This window comes from Myxine glutinosa, chromosome 1 (genome assembly GCF_964187855.1).
Source record: "Myxine glutinosa chromosome 1, kmMyxGlut1.1, whole genome shotgun sequence".
Classification (NCBI taxonomy): Eukaryota; Metazoa; Chordata; class Myxini; order Myxiniformes; family Myxinidae; genus Myxine; species Myxine glutinosa.
The window spans coordinates 360,859,088-360,867,738 of NC_136261.1; positions in this window are offsets into that span (position 1 = coordinate 360,859,088).

Consider the following 8,651-nt stretch of genomic DNA (forward strand, 5'->3'; position numbering starts at 1 on the left):
ACCCCGACGTGCATTCTCGCTCGCACTCGGTTTCACTCCCACACTTTATAGCACACCCACTCGCCGACGCACACTTTTTCCTCCCACGCGTGCCATTTCCACTCACACGGTACCCTTCACCAACGCCCGGATGCCTCCTCGATCCCAAGCGCGCGAAAATTCTTTTGTCGCCAAACATCCTTTTACAAAATCTCCCCGCACAATACACAACAGCACGTCTCACCTTCGGGGTTCTTCTTCCTCCCTGCACCAAAACCTGCAAACTTCCATTTGGATTAGCGAGTACATCATCATGATTTGAGCAGGGACTTTGTACATTTTCCATTTCTCCCTGCAATTCCCGGGCTACCTCCGTCATCTCTTCAATTTCAATGCCCACTTCCGCTTTTTCTTTACTCACCTCGACGACCGCTGGCTTTAATAAAACACCCTTTACCTCATCGGTCGCCGGCTTTTCCAAACCCCGTGTCGCGATTTCTACCCCCGTCATTGTACCCGCGCTTTTCTCCGCTTCGCTCAACCAGCGCTTTTCGACCCGCTTTACCACCTCGTGCACCCCTGGGACCCTTTCGCCCAACTTGCGGTCTCTGTCCCTCTGCTCCCTTTCCTTCCTATCGGCCCTCATTCCGTTTATTGTTGCTTCAATTTGCTCACTCCGAGCATCCATCCGGTTCCCCATTTGTCCCATTTGGCCCCCTATCCTGTTTTCCATCCCTTTGAAATTATCGTCTGTTTTTACCATAAAGGCCATCATCTGTTTCATAAACAGGTTCCAATTCATTGGCATCTCTGGCTCGGCTGCCGCGACCACGGGCGCGGCTAAATTTGGTGCCGCTACACCCACGTGCGCGCGGACGCCATTTTGTGCATCTGATACTCCCTCAACCACACCTTCTTTACTCTCCTCCACCCTTTCCTCCACATACATTTCCCCGAGGTCCTGGGTCGATTCTACCCCGTCTATCTCTCCCACCGGCATCCCGTCGCCTTGACCAGCCATGGCGCGATTTCAAAATTCGGGTTTTGCTTTAAAACAAAACAAATTTCGTCCGCTCCAAATTTTGACCAAATTTTGTCTAGATGTTTTTAAAAAATTTGGTTCGGGCCCCGAATTCCACTCCCAGACACCAATTGTTACAGATCGCGGATTAAGATGTTATTTACCGAGCGGTGGTGTATTACCGCGACCGTTACAGGATCCCTGACTCACCCGATTCACCCAGAACTTTGGCCGTATCGCACCGCAGCTGCTCAATCAGGGAAAAGACAAAAACGACGAAATGCAGAGGAAAAGGAATAAAACGAGAAGACGTACAGACGAGTAATGGGATTTATTATTATCCACACATATTTAAAAAAGGAGCAATCAAGGTTTATTTACAACACATAAGACGCAGGTGACACAGTGCAAATACTAGCTTATCTACAGACTTAACTTATTCCCAGGACAGAACAAACAGAACAAACTCACGTCCACAAGAAGGGTGGAAAGGCAGGAGGTGGATGGCTGGAGGGAGAGGGAGGTCAAAGGGGGTCCCGCAGCACAACCGGCGCGTTTAGCAGCCGCCGTTCAGGCCCCACGCTGCTGTTTTGGCTGCTGTGTACGTCGCGTGCTTTGCCAGGCCTTGTCCGACTCGTCTGGTCCAAACCCTCAACTCTTTCTTGGTCCCTCACTCTTTACCACCGACTCCTCACCGCAACCAACGCCACCACTGACCACCGACTCTACTGACTGACTCTTCACCACTCTCCACTTGACGACCGACTCAGCTCTTTCTCACCAAGACCAACTCAGACCAACTCTACTGGCAACCGACTCAGACCAACTGTGCAACCAACTCTCCTGACTGGTTCTTCACGACTCTCTTTCTTGACGACCAACTCAGACCAACTGTGCAACCAACTCACGACTCACTTCCGTGCGCGCCCTTTTATAGCGCCTCCAGCGATTAAGCCGCCGGCATTTTGGACACGCCCATCGGGGTGCTCACCTCGGCCCTGGTTGGTCGCGCGACCCTCGGGCTCCGCCCTCGATGACGACGGGCGGGTACGCCCCTCCTCCCCTCTATGACGAGGTGGAGACACGCCTTTCTTCTCCGACTCAAGCACATGGTCAATGGCGGTTATTGGAGGGGAGGTGATTGAGAATCGAGGGCTCAGCAATGACGAGAGGGGATGTAATATGGCAATCGAGGGCTCGGCAATGACGAAAAGGGATGTGAAGGAAATGGGGATTTTGGGGATGGGAATGAAAGGGGATCTATTCTCTTTCACTGGTGCAATGGAGTACTTCAATTAATGGGAGACACAGCCTTACCCTAGAACACAGAATAAGAGATAACTATCAACAGGGGTATTCTATTACTTGGCTGACGTGTATGCTTGTGGACTAATTATGGGATGCCCTTTCACCTTTACACAGCTCCGGAGGTAGGGGGCGCAGAACAACCAATAATAATAATAGTACAGCACACAATCAAAAAAATACAGTCCTCATCTCCGCAACAATATATATATATATATATATATATATATATATATATATATATATATATATATATATATATATATATTACTGCGGTTTTAGAACCCTCACTTGTAAATAATTACTTGTAAATATCCCATTATTAAAAGGTTAAAGGTTGCACCCCTAGTTAGTCCACAAGCAACACGGAGGCCACCATAGAACTTTAGTTATTTCATTATTATGTGTTTTAGATAAGGCCGTGTTTTCAATAGTTGAATCTGCATTGCGTCAATTAAAGAGTAGGTCCCCAATCCAATTCCGGCCATTTTGCCAACCTCTCTCTCCCAGAGATGCCATTACGCGCCTCTGCCAGCAGCAGCCACCTTAGCGCTCGCTCAAGCCGCCATAAACTATGCGGTCAGGCCTGAGGAAAAATTGGGCGGAACGCCAAGAAGAAGGTGTGGCCTGTCAACCAGCCGTCAAAGGCGTGGCCGGTAAGCCCTCACCAGCCAACCAGGGCTGATGTAACATCACCGACAGGCGTGGCCTTGAGGCCCGCGTCGTGATCGCGTTATATAAGCGTGAACGCAAAGCCCTTTCACGGACTTGAGACTGCACACACGGACTTGGGACTGCGCACAAGGACTTCCTTTGATGAGAGAGTGCTGGTTGGACTCGGTCGGGAGAGTGCATTGCAAAAGGACTCGTGCGAGAGTGGCGCTAATAAAGACTGATACCGAGCGCACATTTGGAAGAGGACACTTGCTGGTGCTGATAAGAGGACTTTGAGAGGGAGAGCGTTTGGCGCGAACGTACAGTTATTACGTGCGAAGCATCCCACTCCCCCCGCTATATGTAAGGTCCGGTCGCGTTCCAATGATACGCAGAGCTGCCTGCCGGGTTTTCGCCCACGGAGCCGGAGCCTGGACTGGAGCCGACTGGAGCCTGGACCCCATCTATCTGACCATCCACCAGCTACAGTCCCCGTGTGAGTGTGTATGTTTGTCTGGGGTATAGAATAAGACTGCTTTAAGACTGCCCTGTGTCCTGCTTCTTCTTCCTTTCTTGTACATTCTTTCCTTTCCTCTCTTTTTGTTTGTAATCAATTTGCCTGTTCTTTCTGGTTTCGTCTTAATCCCTTTGCTTTCGTCTTTTCTCAATTGAGTACCTGTGGCACGATTAGGAACCGCTATAATCGGGTTTAGTCATTGTTAACGGCCCGAGTCGCGGCTCGCTTCGCTCGGCGTATCCACTAACGCTGCGGCTCGGGTGGGAGTTATCTCCTTGTTTTACGGCCGGTGGTAGTACTTAGGTAATTGGACTAAGACTCGACCAACAACCCTACTTCCCACCGACCGGAAGGAACGTTATAACTTCCCAGGACTCGGGACGGCCAGCTAAAAGGACAAGGGGATTAACCCCCCCTTGATAAGGGGAGAGCCGACCCCCGAGATCCGTAACAATGTATATGAAAAGATCAAGCAGAGTGAAGCAGGGCTGCGTCCTGGCTCCAACTCTGTTTGGTATTTACTTCCCGGTACTTCTGAGGTATTCCTTTCCTGCAGATATGGAAGGAATCTGCCTTCACACAAGGAGAGATGGCACGCTGTGTAACCTGTCAAGATTAAAGGCAAAGACAAAATTGCGGCATGTCCTGATCAGTGAACGTCTCGATGCAGACGACGCTGCACTTGTCACCCAAACAGAAGACCAGCTCCAGAAGCTAATTGATCATCTCTCTCTCTCTCTCTCTCTCTCGTGTGCATGATGTTCTCTCTCACCATCATTGTTAAGAAAACAGTGGTGATGGGACAAGGTGTCGCAACCCAGCCTCTGATTACACTAAACAACACTGCGCTGGAAGTAGTCAGCAAATTCAGTTATCTTGGGTCTATGGTGACTAACAACCTGTCTCTTGATGATGAACTAAACGTATTGTTGCGGATATGGGATTTGGCCTCCATCCATATCCGCTTGTAAATATTCCCCTATTTCCCCAATACTCCCCAACTATCCCCAATCCCCCATTCCCTAGTCCCATTGTCTGTAAACAACACTCTGTAGCCCCGACCTTGCCCTTTTTCCCCCATTAAATGTCGCACCCAGGTTCACCGCATCTCACGTAGACAACTATAGGACATCTTGCTAGTTATACTTAGTCTATGTCAGTTAAGGACTCGTTTCCATTAATTCTGACTCTTCGTTGCACCAGAATGTGATTGTATGGCACCAGTAGCAAGTTTAGGACCTCCCAATACCTCCCCGCATCTCTTCCTCATGGAACTGAAACCACAACACCAACGACAACAACAGCGGGGGCGGCGCGGTAGCGGCGCGGGGAGTGCGCGTCCTCACTCCGGCTTGGTTAGCCGCCATTGACCACGTGCTCCGACGGGGTTACCACACAGGGGCTGACTGTCAGCTCCTCGTCAAGGGCGGAGCCCGGTAACCCCCCCGCACCCAATAAGAAGCGGCGGACCGATTCCATCTGGGGCGGAGCTAACGAGCCGAGGGCGTGTCACTCCCCGCTGGATATACGCAGCCACTTACCGGAGGTGACGTCAGATGCGGCTCAGCTACGACGACAAAAGGACGCCACCTACTAGCGCTGAAAGAGACCTCCCGCCTCTCTGGACCGGACCGGGTCGATTCTGCACCTTGAGCTATCAACTGCCTGCCCTTCCTTGCCATCAATCCCTGTGTGAGTCAGTCTTGTCCCGTTTATCTGTGGTCTGTCGGGGATAAGATAAGACTGTGTATAAGTGCCCACCTTTCTGTGCTGTCCCTCTTGTGCCGTGTAATCTAAACGTTCCGCATACCCCATATTATATCCTCCTCCGGAGGTCTTGAGAACTGTACCCCTGGTGTCGTGTCATTTAACCCAGCCGTTGTGTCCTTTCCTTCATTGATCTAGCGTAGCGCGATTCGGCCAACGTTCGAGTGTAATCGAGTAACTTGTGCGAACACGGCGGCCATTCCGCTCGGTCAAGCAACATCTAAGTCGTGTCCGTAACAGTATGCATCGGGAAGGCAGCCACCACCTTTGGTCGTCTCAGAAAGAGGGCGTGGAAGAACAGCAAGCTGACCCTCAGAACCAATATGTTGATCTGCAAGGCATGCATTATTAGCACCACACTTTATGGCAGTGAAACATGGACAAGTTATCGCTGCCAAGAACGGAGACTCAACAATTTTCATCTTCGCTGTCTACGATGCATCCTTGGCATCACGTGGAAGGACAGTTGCACAACTGCAGAAGTCTTCTCCAGGATGGAAGATGGACGTATTCCAAAGGACGCCCTATATGGGGAGATAGCTGGGACCAAAAGACCAAAAGGGTGCCGGAAGCTGAGGTACAAGGATGTCTGTAAGCGGGATATGAAATCCCTGCACATCAATTTTGACACTTGGGAAACTGGCAAACTGTGGAGGCACATGGCGACATCAATTATGAGTTGGAATAAGCCACCATGATGACCAGTGGTTGGAGCAGCTGCACAACAGAAGCTGTCACCGCAAACAACATCATCCCACAACTATAGGAGATGCCAACCTCACTAACTACTTCAGATGTAGCACCTGTGGGAGACTTTGTTACTTCCAAATTGGCTTGTGCAGTCACCAACGGAAGTGCAACACACATGACTGGCCTCACCAAGAAGTGCTGCAGATTCACCATCTTACGTAGATGAATCGATGCCACTGATATTGTTGCGGTTTTATGAATAAAAGGCAACCCCTCTACAGTTAGTTACACCACAACATGAAGCCTCCTATAGCGTTATTTCTTATTAAATGTAAAGCATAGGCCCTTTCCAGTGTTTAGAAAGAAAACAAATAATGTGTTGTCAGGCAGGATGATTGTAGGCCTCGTTAAAGCCTAAATTGCCTCGTCATGGGACGAGACTAGGCCCTGCATGCCTGAAGGAGGAATAAAACCTTCCCCGAAGGAGGAACGAGACATTCCTGGGAGGAGGAGCAGCGAGCAACCAATGTGCGCTAAAGGGAAGGCATGGGGGAGTGGCCGAGGGTAGCCAATGAGGGGCTGTCACGTCACGTGACCCCTGGCGGCCAATTGAGACCCATGGAACATTCAGGAAGGGGTTGGGGTGTTATAAAACCCGGCCCATAACACATTCTCTCACTCTCTCGCTGGGCTCCTGCTATCTTGATCGGTCCTCTGGTTCCTGCGCTCTCTGGTTCGTCATCGCTCTTCGTCGCTGCCGCGATCGTCTCCGGCTGTTGGTGCCTTGGGTTGGAGCGATTCCTGGGGCTTTCGTCCACCAAGCCCATTCACATGAGCTGCACGACCAAGCCCATCCGGGCGAGCTGCAAGAAACGGCCGCGCTTCCCCGCACATTACCCTCTCCCCCCTTCCCCGAACTAATGAGGGCTCTTGTCTGGGAACGTAGGTAAGGCTGTTAAGATTCTTTGCTTTGTCTGTGTTCTATACATACCTGTAAATAAATACTGTGTTTCGTACTTCCAACCTGGCCATCATTGTCATTTTCCATCCATTGACCTAGCATCGCCCGAATTAAAACCGCTCAATCGGGTCCGAAGTACGCTTAGTGTAACGGCACGGGTCATGCGACGCACAACCGCTCGGGCGTCAGAAATAAGTGTGACTTGTGCGGGGTTCAGTCCCCGTCCTCACGGCTGCGTGTATCCGAAGGTATTCAGGTTGACCGTTAACCCTTCCACGCGCAGCTGCGGGTTCGGCGGCTGGAGTTGCCTAGCAATCCGTCAACCACGAGTTTAGTCATGGACGGCGGCCTCAGTGGACCCGGAGTTTGAGGGGGAGCAGGGCATAAACCCCCCTGAGTACATCGAAGAACCCGGGATCCGCAACAAAATTGGTGTCATGAGTGGGATTCGGACCTGGGGTTACGCTTCACGTACCTCCAAATTACGAGCGTGATTAAAATTTAGTTTAAAACAAATTTTTGGTTTAAATTGAATTCGGGCGATGGCGGGCCAAGACGACCAGGTACCGGTGGGTATAGAAAGTGTAAACGATGGAGATGAATTAATGACCCAGGACTAGCATGAACAATTGGATGAGGGAGTTAATGAGGGTGCAGCAGGAAGAGGGTGAAATGGCGTCGATTCGCACCCGGGACCAGCCGGACGGGTTGAGCCCACGGTGCCGATGGATATGGGCCTATTTATGGCGCAACTCAAGGCATACATGGGGGAGATGAGGGAAGAAGCAAGGTGTGACAGGAAAAAGATAAGGGAAGAATTAAGGTGTGACAGGAAAAAGATGGGAGAGGAGATAAAAGAATGGAGGTGAGACATGAAAAAGATGGGAAAGAAGATTGGGCGTAAGCCGAGCGAAAAGGTGGCAGTGGTACGTGACGAGGTGAGGCAGTGTGAGGAACGCTGAGGCATAGAAGAGGAAATAGTAGGGGCGCACCGGGAAATAAGGGAGGTGAAACAGAAGCTGGAGGAGGTAGAAGAAGGAATGATTGAAATTAAAAAGACAAGGAGAGACAGGCAATGAATTTCGAGAGGAAGTGATGGAATATGTGCAAGGTTGGTGTCCGCACCGTGATGAAATGCTTGCTTACCAAATTAAAAGTTTACAGGTACTGGAAGATAAGCGGGAAAAGGGGAGCCCCGAGGTGAGTGGCGAGGATTTCGGAAATGTGTTTGGTGCGATCGGAGACTCGACAAGCTTGGGGGTCGAGATAGACCCGGGCATTCCGGGGGGGGGGCATTGGGAGGGTAACGACTGAGACGGAGTGTGTGGAGAGAGTGTGCGCACCGTTGTGTGTGAGAACAGAGTGTGTGGAGAGAGTGTGCGCACCGGTGTGTGCGTGTACGAAATGGAGTGCGAGGGGTAATCAGGCTCAGGCATCGATGCCGACCGGGGTAATGCTGAGACGGGTAGAGTACGCGAGCCCCCGATGAGTGGTGTACCGTGGGGACCGGAGGTAATCGGTGCGGCGTCGGTCTCACAAGGACCGGCGTGCGGGATTCGTACCTCCGGCATGCGCATGGTATTGTTGGCACCGTACCACGGCAAGAGCGATCGGCGGGGTTCGAGGGGTAATTCGGAGTTTCGGACGAACGCACGTTACCAGGTGAGGTTTTGTAACCGTGGCCGGTTGGGTCATCGTGTGTGGGACCGCAGGGCCCCGCACAGGGATGGACCCCGGCACCTGGGACCACCAACTCC